The 17,014-nt window shown below is 39.8% G+C and overlaps 1 protein-coding gene across 5 annotated transcripts in view; it reads left to right on the top strand.

Moving 5' to 3' along the window:
- LOC126340742 (uncharacterized) overlaps positions 1–17,014 on the top strand; it is a 1,108,193-nt gene that overhangs the window by 1,026,218 nt on the left and 64,961 nt on the right. The gene's annotated exons all lie outside the window — the stretch shown is intronic.

The raw sequence follows: 17,014 nt of genomic DNA, 5'->3' as shown, positions 1-17,014 counted from the left end.
TGATGATGCCTTATCTCAATAAAGCGAAACGCGTCTGGTGAAAAAAAGAAAAACGCATTTTTTGTAGTTGCAATGAGAGAACGAAAACCCTCTCAAGTACAGTCATGTCATTTCAGCCGCAAGTTTTTATTCTATAAATATTTAAATCTGATAAGCATCATTTTCTTTTTATAATTAATCAATATGTATTTTCCTACCTGTTGATACTATGTTACTGTACGTAGTTTGCTTTCCTCCAGATAGTACCGTGAAACATCCCAGGAAAATTTCCGACCTCTAGCGCAAATAGATTTTTTTGTGCCTAAAATAAACGTCAGAAAATGTAATTCTCGGAAAACTCAGTGAGAGTTATGTGTGATTTATGACTCAGCATTATTGTTCTTAATACACTACAGTTGAATAGTGTTCTTTGTTTACACGTTCCTCATTTTCTCCCTCTTCCTTTCTCCATGTCATTCTGGCATATTTAGTTGCCTCCAAGTACTCGCTTTTCAACTACTTATGCAATAAATTGCCAATAGTGATTGTCTCACATTATACCAGGACACAAATTCTCAGCAATTCTGGAACTTCGCAGCTGCTAACTGCCGCACATTAAAACAAATTAAAAGCATTAAAACTTTCGTGAGCGAGCGACAAAATAGGAGACACTCAGACTACAGAAAAGTTTATAATGCCAGGAATACGCGAAAACCAAATATATGTAAGGGAAACATAAGAGCATCGCAAACGTAGCTTGTAACAAGGCTGTGAACTTGAATAACAGTTGTACAGATACGTTTCTCGAACAGGAATCTAATGATAACATTGAAGTGTGAAAGCATGGGTTTGGACACACGCTGAAATCCTTAAGTTGATTTTTAAACAACTTCCTGATGTGCAATTCGGTTCCTTTAACCATCATTTTGTTCAAAACACTCTACATGCAGATTTAAGATGGAAAACAAAAAATTCTATTTTTGAAGCCGATTCACAGGCGAGCTACCGTAAAGGAGATCAGTAGAAATATCCAGGCGCTGTATAGGAAAAGCAGCTTCCATAAAATTTAGTCATCTTGAAACTGCTATAAAATTTTGTCGCATTGAATTCTCACCCTCTTCCGATTCTGAAACAAAGTGATTGTAAAGTTCCCGAAAAGTAAAAGTTCTCAAAGAGCTGATGTTTCGGTTTTTTGAATGCCGCTTTCCAAAAAAAGTAGTACGTTTTGCGGAAGGCAGACCCGTGATACTCAAATTTATTTCGCAACAGTTTTTCAAAATTCTCCATAGTTGGTAAAAGCGCTAAACACTTTATATTGAGGAACTGTTCGATAAGAACTGTGTAATTGGACGGTTTTGTTTTGTATTGAACTATAAACTTGTGATCCACGAATTGCAATGACTACTGTTTTCCCACAAATCGCGTTGTTACGGCGTTATTCTCTACCTTACTTGAACTGTAACAGCGGTACGAAAGACTGAGTGTAAACCTGTATTGTAGCTATTTACACTCATTCAAAATCATTACTAGCAGCAGTTTATTTAACAATCGTGGCACTTTAAAATTTCTGATCCGATTAAATAAAATTGGTTATTGCCACATACACAAGTTGTCAGTTCAACGGCTTACCGTGCGTCTAACTTTATTCTGCTGACTGTGAGACAAGACTCACTAAGTAAGCGAAATAGCGTACGCACGATCATTTTATTTCCAAAAAGTTTTTTTGGAAGAATTTCTCTCTAGAACATTTCTGTGCCAATTTTGATTTTAAATTAGGTAGGAAGCAAGTAATGTGATTTCACTCTTTAACTTATCATCTACATTCATATATTAGGATCGAGGAACCTGTTCTGAATCAGCTTATTATTTAGCTCCAACGTTTCTTGAGCGCACCTGTCTTTGTGGCTTACCCTTGGGTAGCGAAAGAAAGTGCTAACCCTCAATTTAGTAAAAGTTAGCCTGATCACGTCATCTTTTTGTTTTCGAATATATTACACACTATTGTTAAGTAGCTCCATATGCACCACTAGAAAAATCTGTCTACTATCTAATCTGGTTGTCTTATAGTATTTATGTTCTTGGCTTAGAATGTAATCAGCTAATAAAATCATGCAGTAACGCAAAATACACCCTTGAGTGTGTGCACTGTCTTCCTTCGACCTCTTCATATTGCAAAGCTTGTTTAGAATGTGTGCCTTGTTGCATTCTGTTTACACTTTCGTTCCATTGCTGCTGGAATGTGTTCACATTTTCCGACATAAAAAGTATTTTAAGCTCATTGCGAATATCTTCGTTTCTTAACGTATCTTTTAATTTAAATATCCCTATTCGATTTATGTCTTCCTTTTTAGTTATCCAAGCCTCAACTCCATAAAGTAGCAGTGGAACAGCAAGAGTTAACTAGAATTTCAGTTGCGTTTCCTCAGTCTTATTTCTGCTTAAAGTTCTTATTTTTCGCACAGACCCCATGCAGTTTTGCCTTATTCTTTATTCTTTATACTTTATCGTAATCGAAAGAAATGTCACAGCGCAGGTGATTAAAATATCTTATTGGCTCAGTTATTTTGTTTTCTGCCACTATTTTCGATCATACCTGTTGTTTCCCTAGGAATGTCGTTACTTTTGATCTTAACTATAGATATTTTGAAATTTTAATTTTGACTAGTTTCGTTTAATTTAAAATTTCTTTGTAATTCTTTTTCTGGAGTGGCTATTATAGACTGGTCGTCAGCATAAATTACTGTTTTTATATAACGGTTCCTTTCTAGTTTTATTCTTTTTCTCTGTTTCCTCATTCCACTTTTTAATCATTTCTTTTATATATAAATTGAATAAGACCAGAAAAAGGCAGTAACCTTGTCGAACTCCTTGGTTAGTTATAACGCCATTCTTACTTATTTTGTGCCTGGTTTTTATTACAAAATTAGTTCCACTGTAAAAGTTTGTTATGGCTCATTTCAAGATTAGGGGAGTTCCCTTTGCTTGCAGTACTAACCAGAGTTTTGTCCTCTTTATCTAATGCCCTGAGATAGCCGATAAAAGGGACGTGTATCTCATTATTAAATGTCCCTCTCTTTTTTATCAAAATCTTCAAAGTGAATATAACTTATATCAATTGTTGTTCGTCCTAATCTAAATCCACTCTGTCTTTCAATTAAAATAAACATTTAAAAAGACAGGAGAGGACACAATAAAGTCTAACACAATCAACGAAAGAAATGGAAGAACTTTATAAAAAGTTGTCGCATGACTAACACTTAGTGAAACAAGCGGAAATGTATCGAGGTGGAAGAGGCGTAGATGTACAAACGTTAGAATTAGAAGCTGTAGAAACAGTGAAAAACAGAAAGGCATCTCCTATAGATGACATTAACAGCGAGTTATTAAAATATGGCGGAATTTAAATGTTTTTGCATTTTCTTGATTTATGTTGGGAGCAGGCAACAATGACTGAAATCTGGTCAAAAGCTGCCGCGTACTCAGTTTTAAAGCAGCAAGATCGAAAAGACTGTCGTAAGTACAGAGGGATAAGTATTATAACAGCTGGTTATAAAGTTTATGCAAAAAATGTTAACTCTAATGTTAGGTCCAATAACTTGCTAATTTTTATACGCATTAATGACCAATATTGCTATTGTCTCATCGTGTTTATCTGACGTAATCGAGGAGTTTGAGTATATGTAAATGATGGGGTTAATAAATGAGTTTTTATGTAGTTAAAGATGTATCTTACACGAGCCTCAGGTCGTACTCTACGAATGAAACGCAAAAAAACCATTACTAAGTAAATCGACAAGTGAAGAACAGGAAAATTTATCAGATTGTGGGCAAATCATTAATAGGTTTATACAAGATTCCATCACAGGTCTTGTGGTCATTGTCTATTGAGGAACTATACATCGGCATTTTACACGGATGACATAGCTCTATAGTCAGACACATAACACCAGGATAAATTGCAAACAATGGGTGTAAGGAGAGTTATTTTCTGCATACGGTCTCTCTAATATTAAAATAAACTGCCAAATTGCTAAGAATGTGTGTAGTACAATAGATAGTTTTAATGATGAAGGTAGGTCGTAAAAATGTTTGTTTGAATCTAAATATTGATGGAAATTTAAACTGAAAATAGGACGCTCTTGTCAAGCGTTTTCGAGACACCGAAGTTTTACGAGCAAGGGGGTGGGGGCAGGGTTGAAACTGGAGCGTATCCCGCGACGTGTAGATTCCCGGACTTCATTCACCCAGTATTTGCTGCCACAAACTTTACACATAATTTCAAACCCTTACGATTTTTTTTCTCGTGGAAAACCCCAACAAAATTATAAAAGAAGAAATCTTTATCACTTACTACTTTTCCGCTATTCAAACAGTAAAATTGTGGCACTTGGCATGACGTTATAGTGTATTACTTTACTGCCGACTGTGTTCGTGACATACTTTACAGACAGTGTGCAGATATACCACTGAATAAAAATGCAAAATTATATCATCGTACGACGCATAGGTCAGGACATATGACGTCATAAACATTAAGGACAAGGCTAGACGCTGTGTAGTGTGGGTGTGGACACCCAGCTATAAATAAATACCTGTGCAGCGTCAGGTATAACGCCAGTATATCGATTCATACATTTTTATTTCGTCCCGATTCTTTATTTCTTCTTGATTATACTTTGCCACTAATTTTCCGTAATAATTATCGTTATTATTTTTGTATTCGTTTTAGGGATACAACTATGTAGCAGAAGGTTAGAAAAAAACTATAAAATAAAATGACGAAACGTACGAATAGACTTGCATTCTGCCACCTTGGCCAGTTGCAATAACGCCGTTGCTCGTTGGCTGGCGCTCCCGTATGGTTTTTACCAGACTCGTAAAACTTTCAACCCATTTCCCGAAGTTGCGTAAGAAGCGCATCGTATCAGAGCTACGTTTGTTACATTCAAGTATGCACTACAATCGTGCGAAAGATGAGCAAAAATCATTGACCCGATTTTTAGCCTACAGATATTATTTTAGAATCTGTTCTGGGTTCAGCAAAAATCTTAACGACTATTTCGTGTAAAAATCAGACGTGATGAACGAAAGCGGATTCTGTTTGTGATCATAACATAAAATAAATTTTACATACCTTTTTTATGGAATCCTCATTTGAACAATGTGGCAAGAATGGGGAATTCATCTAAAAAAACGAACTCTGCTACCTTTAAAGAGTATTTCAACCAAACTTGGTACACATGTCCCTTACTTTAGGCAACAATCGCTTTTGGAATAAGAAACACCTACATATCGTAGTTAAGGCGATGCATCGTATACAATGAGATAGCATGAAAACTACCGCATCATGCATGACGTTCAATGTTTCACTTCTGTGCTCCTGACTATTCGCAACACATTTTGCAGACACTATCCACATATCCCGCTGAATGTAACTCCAAAAAGACAGTCGGACACATTAAAGTTTACATACACCCTAAAAATAACACTTGAAGTAAAAATAAATCAAGAAAATATTATGTATTCACTTTCTGTGATGTACACAGACATGTTAGGAACTGAAAAACAACATATACATTGCATAATTAATAATAATTCCATAAACTGACATCTTGAGATACAAATGAAACAGCGGCCAGGTACAAAAGTAGACGTACAGTGTGATGTTCTTCACTTTCAGGCCCAATTTAATATTTTGTATTGCCAACCTCTGCTTCGATCACAGCTTCCAAACGTCGACGCATTAGATTTCACTAATTTTTTTGTGTACGTAGGTATAAAGTTAATCCACTCTTTCACAAAGGCTGCGTTTAAATCATCTTTGCTTTCGATATATCTTTTTATCCTACGCCTTAGTACTCCCCAAAGATGTTCAATTGGGTTAATGTCTGGTGACTGGGAAGGCGAATGCAACTGTTCTGTTACAATGCAAAGTAGCCAGATTTTACGGTAATGGCCGTGCTCTTGGGGTCATGGTCTTGCTGAGACATACAGTCTGTTCTTAGTCCCAGTTTCTCCGCAGATTGCTTCAGATTCTTCTTTAAGATGGTGAGATACTTCCATTTATCCAGAATACCTTCAATAAATACTAAATTCCCAACTCCAGCTCCAGACATACAACCCTACACAAGAATATTTCCACCACCCTACGTCACTGATGGGACAAGATTTCTCTTCTTCCAACTTTCATTCCTTTTTTCGCCACACCTTTTGCTGTCCATCACACTGGAAGATGTAAAACTTACTCTCATCCGTAGAAAGTACTGTATTCCAAAACCTGGAATCTTTATTTCGCTGCAGAGTTGCAAATTCTAGGCGCTTCTGTTCATTTACCTTGCTTATGAACGGTTTCTTCCTTGTTGTTCTACTTTCAAATCCACGAGTGTGTGCCACTCCTCGTATTGTTATGGGATGAACATTATTTTCACTAGTATTCGCGACATCTAATAGCATCTCCATAGCTGTAATTCTGGGATACGTATTCACTTTTCTAATGATGTGACGGCACTCCCTGTTAATTAATTTTGGTAGTCGTCCACATCTAGCATTGTTTTCTTTTTTACACTTCCATGATCGGTGTAATTTCTTATTACGGTTTGGACACTTGGATGTCTCCTCCTAACAATTTCCACAGTGAAAAGCCCTTTTTACTGAGCTCAATAATATTTTTCCTCACCTCCACTGATATTTCGGTTCGTTTTGAATTCATGTTACGCGATCGAATTATGTATTGTAATACACGTCTGTTGTATCAACAAAACACACCACTTGCACTATGCCCACTGCAACGTCTCTCTTGCAACTAACGACAGGCTCGGAAGTGTATGTTGGCTTCTGTACCGCAGTAAACAAACACCGTTGCATCTATCACGCTTGCAACGCACGGTACCTGTCTGAAGACCTTGGTTTATGTTATTATGGACGCACGCACAGAGTTGCACGTCTACCTCTACGCAACATGCTACAAAATGGGGGTATATATAGACTTTAGTGTCCGACTGTATATCAATGTAAGACACACATAAACACCGACATGCGTTAAAAACTGCCGCATTATGCATAAAATTATGCGTCTATTACTAAGACCCTCGTACAGTCGAGTCACCTTAACGTAATCCCTGACACCTGGCAGCACTTTTGATAGCATTCAACTACGAAGCGCAAATGGCGGTAGGCGAAGAGAAAACAATCGTCGTCTATAGAGTTATGAAGAGGCGCTGCTAGAGACGTTTACCAAATCATGTATACGAGCGAGGCAGCTGCGCCCGGCTTACAGAAACTGTGCGGAATATTAATTTCAAACACAGTTAATTTTTTGTTTTCGTTCGTGATAGAAAACTGTCAAAAGGAATATTCTGGCAATGTCGAGTTTGTCAGCTAGTCAGAAATATGAGTAAAAACATTGTTTCAATCTCTAAGTTATTATTTACCCTACTGAATATTACAACGATGACCATAGCATTAACGTGTTTCGCAGAAACGATGTTACCAATAATGATACATATCTACTATATTACTGAATGAGTAACCGAGGACACGTTCTTAGGTAAAAACTCCATGTAACGGTTCTGAAAGACTCAACTTACTCCCGGAAGTGTTGCCTACAGACAGCTCTGTTTCCTCTCTTCAGCAGAATAGCAAGAAAGAGACATTTTGGCAATATACTGAACGTCCAAGAAAAGTGATATCAGTACTTCGAAGAAAAAAAAAAGCGTCTTGGCAGATAGTTACCAGCAGCTCCACGAAACTTACCAAAAGTGTGTTCTACGTATGCAGATTACTTTGAAGGCGAATCAAGGTATTTTGTTTGTTACATCCTATTTCTAAGCATAATGGAATCATTAAACGAATTTTATAGCCATGCTTTCCACGTTATCTTTTGTAAGAAATGATGTATTTGCAATGACCGGTAAGAAACAAATTTCATCACAAGTGTTGAAATGTGAACATTTCGTATTGTAAAAAATGGTATATTCTCCTCAGTTTTTTTCAAAAACATGAAGAATCTATGTAACTACACTTTACCATGAACAGTTGTGTGATTTGGGTTTTATGAACTGAAATCACATCAGTCAACTATTCATTTTTTTTTTTTTTTACCAAAGTAGAGTTTTCGCTACAACTTCACTTTGCATAAGTTTTCTACATATATGTTGCACATATCTCCCTCTCCCCCTTTCTGTCCATCGCCTCCATCCCCTCTCTTTTTCTCTCTTTTTCTCTCTTTTTGTCCAGCACCTCTCACTCTATTGTCTTACCCTTCCTCTGTACATCTCAACATCTCCACCACCATATTTTGTGCATATGTATCCACTGCAATACAGTTCAGTGAAGCAGGTCAATACTACTCTCATACACACTACGCATGCAGGGCAACATACATGCTGGAGCCCAGAAAACCGTTTCTTGCCTCTTACATGTGGGCTACCCTGCGAAGCAAGTTGATTTGGCAAATGTGTACTGTTTCTACACAAAATGCATATCATAAAGGGCAGCCCATAGGCCAGGGGCTGAAAAAAAAACACGTTTTTGCCGTATCTATACTCCTGTTGGGGCTAGGAGGTTATAAATCCCACAAAGCTGATGCTCACGAGGCATGCTGTTCCTGTGCCAAACTTGGTTGAAATCGACCCAGAGATTTGGGAGGAGATCCCGTACATAACACTCTGCTATATATAAACAGATTGAAACTATGTTTGGTATCTTTACTCTCAGCAAAACTGAAATGTGAATGTCCTTGGTTTAAAACCTTGTAATGAAAAAAAAAAAATCAAGATTCTCTTTTCAAATACTCAACCAGTTCATCTCCCAGTTTAGTGCCAAAAATTGGTATATATCCTGCCAAAAGTCATGAAATATTTCACATGGCTCTAAGCACTATGGGACTTAACATCTGAGGTCATCAGTCCCCTAGACTTAGAACTACTTAAACCTTACTAACCGAAGGACATCACAAACATCCATGCCTGAGCATTATTTAACTTTGTGGATGAATGCTATTCCTAAGGCCACAGTCGTCAAGGTAATCTAAGGGAGCAATCATGTGTGCCTCTGTCTATGTATAGTGTAACTTTCGTTCTGCATGTTATTGTATTTTAAGTATTCAGTTTGTGTATCGTTTACTCTGAAGCGGAATGTGGGGACCACACCACCACACCAACATTTACCTAAATGAGAGCGGAAAAACGACTAGAAACCATTCTCAGGCTGGCCTGTGTAACAGACCACGGACGTTAATCTATCTCCCTGTCGTGCGAGCTGGCCGGCCGCGGTGGTCTAGCGGTTCTAGGCGCCAGTCCGGAACCGCGCGACAGCTACGGTCGCAGGCTCGAATCCTGCTTCGGGCATGGATGTGTGTGATGTCCTTAGGTTAGTTAGGTTTAAGCAGTTCTAAGTTATAGGGGACTGATGACCTCAGATGTTAAGTCCCATAGTGCTCAGAGCCATTTGAACCATTTTTTGTCGTGCGAGCAAGCGCGCTGCACATTACGCTATATGAAGAGCTCAAACTGAGCTTAAACGTAAGATCGCCATTTCCTGTTGTTAGCAACTCTTCATTGGTTGCATACTACAAAAAGCAGTCCTCTAATACTTCCCTTCGTATTTTAATTTTTTTTACCGTGTCTTAAAGTCTTCATTGATCTGATGTTTTTGTCGTCTAATCCATCATGAATCTCATAGTGAATCCACGAAATTATTCGTTCTTCTAACCATTTTTCGCTAGTTTTCTATCGTTATCCATGAATGAGTATCTGCTTTGTTGTGAAACTTATTATTTTTTCCATTTCTTATAAATATTCTGTGATTTCTTGTGTCCAGTTACTCTATAAAATTTCTCATTTTCTTTATCAAATTAATCACGATTGGTCATAGTCTATTATTTTTCAAATCTTAAAGAAAGTTTAGTATGAACATAAATTAAAAGAACGAAAATCAACTGTGGCATATGTGCGAGCTACTTACAAATTTCTTTGATGCGTGGTCCACCAATAAAACGCCCTTAGCACAGAAATAGTAATATCAACTTCTCTGTCCATAGTAACAAGTAGTATTCAAGGGCATTCCACATTGATTTCCACTTCATTTTCCCCATTATTCATGGTGTGGTATTTGATTCATCATTACAGTTGCAAATACAGGGTGGAGAAAAATTGTCACGAAATTTTAACCCTGTATAGGTGACGAAAATTACTAATGCTGTGTAGGTCGACAATGCACAAATTTTAAACTGCGGAAACTTGGCGCCACCCGCTCCGATTGGCCGCGGCCTTGCCCTGTTGCCGCATATCCTGGACAACAAATGACCGCAAATGCTTTGTCTGCCGGAAATCGCAATGTGTCCAAGGCGTTGTGGCAGTAAACGTAAATGTCGTGTGGCTAGGGCCTCCCGTTGGGTAGACCGTTCGCCAGGTGCAAATCTTTTGATTTAACGCCACTGCGGGATGAAATGGTGATGATTAGGACAACACAACACACAGTCGCTGAACAGAGAAAACTCCGACCCAGCCGGGAATCGAACCTGGGCCCTTAGGATTGACATTCTGTCGCGCTGACCACTCAGATACTGGGGGCGGACGCTGGGGCAGTGACGGGGTGAGGGACATTTGTCTGTGTGAACCGACAACCATAGCACTGCCCGCCAACCGATGAACGGCAACAGGGCAATCCCACGGCCAATCGGAGCGCCTGGCGCCAAATTTCCATAGTTTAAAAGTGGTGCATTGGCGACATACACAACGTTAGTAGCTTTGGGTCCAACCGGCATCAGCTATCCAGGGTTAAAATTACGCGACGAAATTTTTCTCTACCCTGTACATTGTAGGTGACAGGACAGTCTCTAGAAGTGTAATACCTGCACAGCACAGTCTATTCTCCCAACTGCTGTCACTACGTGAGCAGACAGCAAGTAGTCTGATCAACAAGAACAGCACTGAACTAAGTGGGTTCTGTGGAAGAAGGGTGTAAACAGTGCAGATATTCACAGCTATTGGTGCCAGTGTAAGGAGAGGGTGTACCGTCACCTCTTGCAACTCAACATTCATCTCCATACTAGTCGGAAAGCTATGGCTACCTTCGTTGAAATGGGGTTCCAGACACGACCACACCAAACGTATTCTCCTGATGTGGCTCCTTTAACTTCTGTCGGCCCTCCTCCAACCACATTTTTGGCATCTGTCACACCCATCACTGGAGCTTGCAGTTCCTGGAAATCTGCAAAAATATGTTCGCACAGAGGTTTCTTCATAGCCCCAAATAGGTGGTAATCAGAAGAGACCATGTCAGGAGAATGCGGTGGGTATGGCTGTACCTGGAGCACCATTTCAGCAATGGTGACTGTCACTTTCCAACTTGTATGGGGACGAGCGTTGTGTTGCAAGAGCACTTCTCGTGATGGTGCACAGTCTTCATACACAGCCGTAAATCGCCTGTAAATATCTGCATTTTTGACGCCCTCCTTTCAGAGAAACTACATCGCCCAGTACTATCCTTGACGATCACACTCCATGTTGTCCGCTCATCTAATGACTGCAGTTTGGCTGTACTGTGCAGATATTCCATTTCTAGTGAGTGTCCTTCCACCTAACGTCGGAGCAAAGTACTACATACTTGCAACTGTAATGATGAGTCAAATGGCACTCCATGAATGATGGGATAAAATAAAGAGCAAATCAATGTGAAATGCCCTCGTTGAATTTCGTCGTTGAGATACAAAAAAAGTTTGTCGTTTTTGGATGATGTGTCGTTTAAGCGTAGTGCCCCATCCACGAAATCACTTCATGAAATCACTAGATGAATGAGTGTCTGTTATTAACTGGTCACGTCCATCCTTGGAACGTAACTGTAGGGGTTTACTGACAATGAAAATCTCTGCGGACAAGACAAATACAGGCTGACATACGAATCACAAAGCATTCCACATCGTTGTTTATGATCCTGAAATATAGCTTCGACCGCAATTTCTATCGCCAGTACAAATTATGCGTCTTTTGGAAGTCAGATCTGGAAGCTGGGAAGATCGAATAAGTCTCTAACCGTTCTTTCCACGAACCTGCCGTCTTCTACAATTGTGTCCCCAGCGCAGAAGGCACCTCGTCGATCGTGGTATCTTCTTTGGCGGAGGCTGCTGCGCAGTTAACTTGAACCTGCGATTGTGCTCTTTTATGAGATGCCACTTGCCCAAGTTAGTCTCTGTATCTACAGAGGGCAATATCTGAAATACAGAGAAAGAAGGTAGGCGACACTTCTCATTAATGTATCCTGGTTTATTGTTACTTAAATAGTCACACATTTTATAATGTCTTTTACAATACTCGACATAGCTTTCTTAATTACGCCAGCCTTCCGGCACTTGTCTGTTGCCTGAAAGCTCTTCCAGCTGTTCTAATATATACAGACGGTTGTTAACTTCACTCCTGTTGACAGGAATTAGGTTCTCCTGTACAGACACTGGAAACGTAAGAACTATTATTTCTACTAGGTCAGAATCAGTTGAATACCGGTTCTTTTCACAGTAGTGCTGAAAGAGCTCCTTGTAACTGTCGCAGGCACTGCTTTCAAAGCTCCTAGCTTCATATACTTCTATTCTTATACTGTTTTGTGTACTTGTACACCAGTGTTGTTTTAAGGATGCTCTGACAAATTCTTGGTATGTTTTATATAGGTTACTGGTTCCTGTTCCCCACGATAATGCGTTCCTTTCAAAACGACTGGCTGAAAATTTGATTTTTTGCTATTCTGTCATGTTGTCAGGTCTCTTTGCAAGTTTTGTTTATTTTACTCTGATCATTACTTAATTCAATTACTTCATCCCTAACTGAAAATACAGAAGTATCTTGAGGTTGCATGAAATCCTTTATTTTGGCTAATTCATCATCAACCTTATGATAACTTGCTTACACTTTTTTACCCCATTCTGTACTCTCATGTTCAATTCTTTTCACACAAGCCCCTATTCTAGTCATGAGAATCAACTCTGGTCCCTAAATGTTTAAACGTACAATTAATTTTTGCTATCTCCTCGTTTATTGCTTCTGTTTTATCAGCAAGTAATTTTTGCCCTTTCTTTAATTCTTTTTGCCCCTGTTTTATCTTTTTAGCAGTTTTTTTAAATTCTTTTTGCCCCAGTTTTATCTTTTCTTTTAGCAGTTTTTTAGTTCTTTTTGCCCCTGTTCTATCTTTTGTCCTAGCCCTATTTTTAATTATTTTTGCCACTGTCTTATCTTCTCTCTTACCCCTATTTTAAATTCTTTTTGCCCAGATACTAACTCCATTAATATTTCAACCACACTTTTATTATCGTCTTGTATAGGCAATGTATCATCTGATGCTTTTTAATGGCTTAATCTACTTGTTGATTCATTAGCAATGTCGGTGTCAGAGACATCACATCTGACATCACCATTCACCTTATTTAATATTGCTTATATTATTATTTATTTCATCTGGCATGCCCTGCAATTGGCTTGCCTCTTCAATTACATTATCCTGAGGCTGCACTGCCTCTGTGCTTCCAAGATTGAACTGCGTTTCGCCATCCCCGAAATTTTGTTACTAAAGAAATTATTACGAACCAATTTAACAATATTCTTAAAAATCCCAATGTTTGTCAATACTAGCTTCCTTCGCTAGCTGTAAAGTGATTAGCGTACATGCTACCTTCTTCTCCGGCGCGGTGCTGCTGCTAGCCACCGCCCCCCCCCCCCCCCCCCCCCTCCCTCCTTTTACCGTGTTGGGCGGCTTTGGCTGCCGCCGCAGTCAACCATAGACGCCTATCTCCACCTTTTGCCGCTCTCTGACGTTGGACTGCACCTGTTGGAGGCGACGGGTGTTGCTTCTATGCCTTCCACCTCGCCTGCTGTACGCTGCCCTGCTAACTGCTCCCTGAAGGGTTGTTTCTCTTAGGGGTGAAATAAAACGTAATTCCTCTGGATCGCACGCACACTTACTACTTTACTCTTCGATTTGCGTTTATTGTTTTCACTTTTAACTACGCGACGCTGGTTAATTATAAATTTTGTTGCCCAACAGTTCAAAGAAATAAATACACAAAAGTTCAAGTAGGATATAATTTCACAGTTAACACAGTGTCGATTTTTTTTGTATTTTTCACTGTTCATGCGCTATTGATTCGGGCGTTTCATGATAATCATTACAACCCACTGTTCCCCTATGATTTTCACGTCTCACCTTTTCCACAGTTCTCATTAACGGATAGTAGCCTTTATTTAAATACACATTCCCCACAATGGATGCTATATGTGAATTATGTTTCCTTTGTAAGTCAGACCTGAAAACTGGAGAGATCTGGAGAGATGTAATAGGAATCGCTAACCGTTCTTTCCACCAACCTGTCATCTTCTAAAGTTGTGTCCTCAGTGCAGAAGACAGTTCGCTGGTCGTGGGGTCTTCTTCGGCAGAGGCTCTTTTATGGGGTGGCACTTGCCCAGATTAGTCTCTGTGTCTACAGAGGGCAAGATCTGTAATATTGACAAAGATGGTAGGCGACACTTCTCATTAATGTATCCTGGTCTGTTGTTACTTAAATATTCACACGTTTTACACTGTCTCTTACAACAGCCCGCATCTCGTGGTCGTGAGGTAGCGTTCTCGCTTCCCACGCCAGGGTTCCCGGGTTCGATTCCCGGCGGGGTCAGGGATTTTCTCTGCCTCGTGATGGCTGGGTGTTGTGTGATGTCCTTAGGTTAGTTAGGTTTAAGTAGTTCTAAGTTCTAGGGGACTGATGACCATAGATGTTAAGTCCCATAGTGCTCAGAGCCATTTGAACCTTACAACACTCGACATAGCTTTCTTAATTGTACGGTAACTTTCCCATCCAACTTTCGATATAGAGTACAAGTGCGTCCCTCCAGAACGTCCGAAACAGAGAGTAGCGCAGCCAAAGTACGTCTCTCAGGCGCGCCAAAGCGACCCGAATGTGTCCGAAGCACTTCGGTTGCAATATCGTTACTCTTACGTTTCTCAAAACTAGTGAAATTTAATAAACAAAAACGATAAACTCGTAGTGTAACCACGAGAGATTGCCATACTAAAAACTGGGTTAAATACAATGAAAAGTATATAAATAGCTAATGAGAGAAGTTAGGCGCTTAGACCCCTAGCACCCGAATATGCTGATCAATCAGAAGCAAATTCAGTACAATTGGCGAACTCGTCCACGGGACTGGTACCAGCTGTCGCTTGTACCTCACTCCACTTTTGTACCATATGCTACTTGCGTCTGTATCAAGGCGAGCTTCTAGCAGAATAAAATACAGGCGGCCACAGCCAGGAATATTACACCAGTTAGTTATACAACTGTTGACCAGAAAGCAATGCACCACATTTCCTTTCTTCAACAACTGTTTATTGAACACACAAGAAGCAATGATGATGTTTCTTCCATACTCCGGATTCCTCCAGTGAGACACAAGGGTGTGTATGCCCTATCGGTACGATTCCTTGTTCTGGTCATGATGCCCTTTCTTCAGTGTGCGACTCACCTCTTTCCCGTCCTCAACATTGCTCCCACGAGGGGCATAATGGCTGACACAAGTGGAAGTCCGAGGGAGGTTGTTCAGGGTTGTTGTGTGGATACGTTAACACTGTTCAGTCCTGTTTAGTGATGTGTTCTGTTCTTAAACGTATGTGAGGCCGAACATTATCATCGTGAATCAATCACCTGGGTTGTTATGGCGACGAAGTGTCTGGAAGCGCTTCTTGAGTTTGATTAATGTGTTCACATACGCTACAAAGTTAATGACGCTGCCTCTTGGAATCACGAATGAGCAAATCACCAAGCTGCGTCTCGTAAAGTGTGACACCCCTGGATGTCCTCCGCCAACGCTGCAAATCTTGGAGCCCTGCCCAACCGCCTTCTCGTAATTGCCTCACCCTCTTTACACAGCTACTGACCGTACTTCTGTCGACTGCAGATGCTCCATAAAATGCACAAATACGTTTGTGAATATTCCCAACAGTTTCTCTCTCCAGAGTGAGAAATTCAATGACGACACGCTGCTTTACAGACGCTATTTTGAAACATTGCTGCAGCTACGTTTTCTGTCGGAGGTAATGGAAAATTTGGGCGCGTACTCTGGCAACTTCAAATAATGCTTACCTAAATTTCGCATTCGTACCATTGTTGTTGGATGACGAAAAAAAAGGTGGTGCTTTGCTTTCTGGGTGATCCTCGTACCTTTTTTGAGGTGCAGGATCTTGGTAGCGGATAGGATAAGTGCGTGTTACGTAAATCTGACTCAGAGTATGTTTTTATAATCTCCGACTGAAGGATAAATATAAGTATCGTCACATCATCTTACATGTTCTCTCCATGCGGTGCAGACAGATGATGTAAGCGGTCCCTCTAACCCCTCCTAAACTTTTCATGGCATGAATATGCAATGAACGTACGTCAGATGTTCGGTTCATCGTCACGACTCACGAAGCGAGAGGTTCCCTCTTTGTTTTGGCGTTCATGGTGGGGGCAAGTGCGAGAGATAAGGGGCGGAAGGAAGCATCGCGGATGTAAGGTGCATATTCAGTCTCAATTAAGAGGCTCTCTTAGAGAAAACTGTCATGCATGAATAAAATCTGGGATCTCACTTGATGGTATTTGGCCGACACTTGCTTACAATCGATTGCAGACGTTAAAAATTTTAAAACTAATTTCAAGCTGCACTTTGCGCTAAGGTTTCCTCTCAAGCAGTCACCAATGACTGACTAACTCGCAAGTTTAACAATTTGTGTATAGGATCAGGTGGTATTTTAGTGTACTGTATTCAATTGTACAGAAGGTAATCTATCAGATAAGTCGGCTTCTGTTACACACTTTTTTTTTCGTAGACTGATTTGCTCGTATAACTACTTCTGCTTGGTCATCTAATGGCAGTTAATTAAAATAGCAAAATGTGGTTTCATCAAAAGGAGTTACGATTTTTTAAAAATTTTATTGCGCTACCACTTGTATTTCGTGCGCACCTATCGATTTTCTTCTTAACCTCTTTATGCATAATGAGTAACATGACTAGTAAAAGTG

This window comes from Schistocerca gregaria, chromosome 1 (genome assembly GCF_023897955.1).
Source record: "Schistocerca gregaria isolate iqSchGreg1 chromosome 1, iqSchGreg1.2, whole genome shotgun sequence".
Taxonomy (NCBI): domain Eukaryota; kingdom Metazoa; phylum Arthropoda; class Insecta; order Orthoptera; family Acrididae; genus Schistocerca; species Schistocerca gregaria.
The sequence above is the reverse complement of the archived record's forward strand: the minus strand, read 5'-3'. Positions and strand labels throughout refer to the sequence as shown.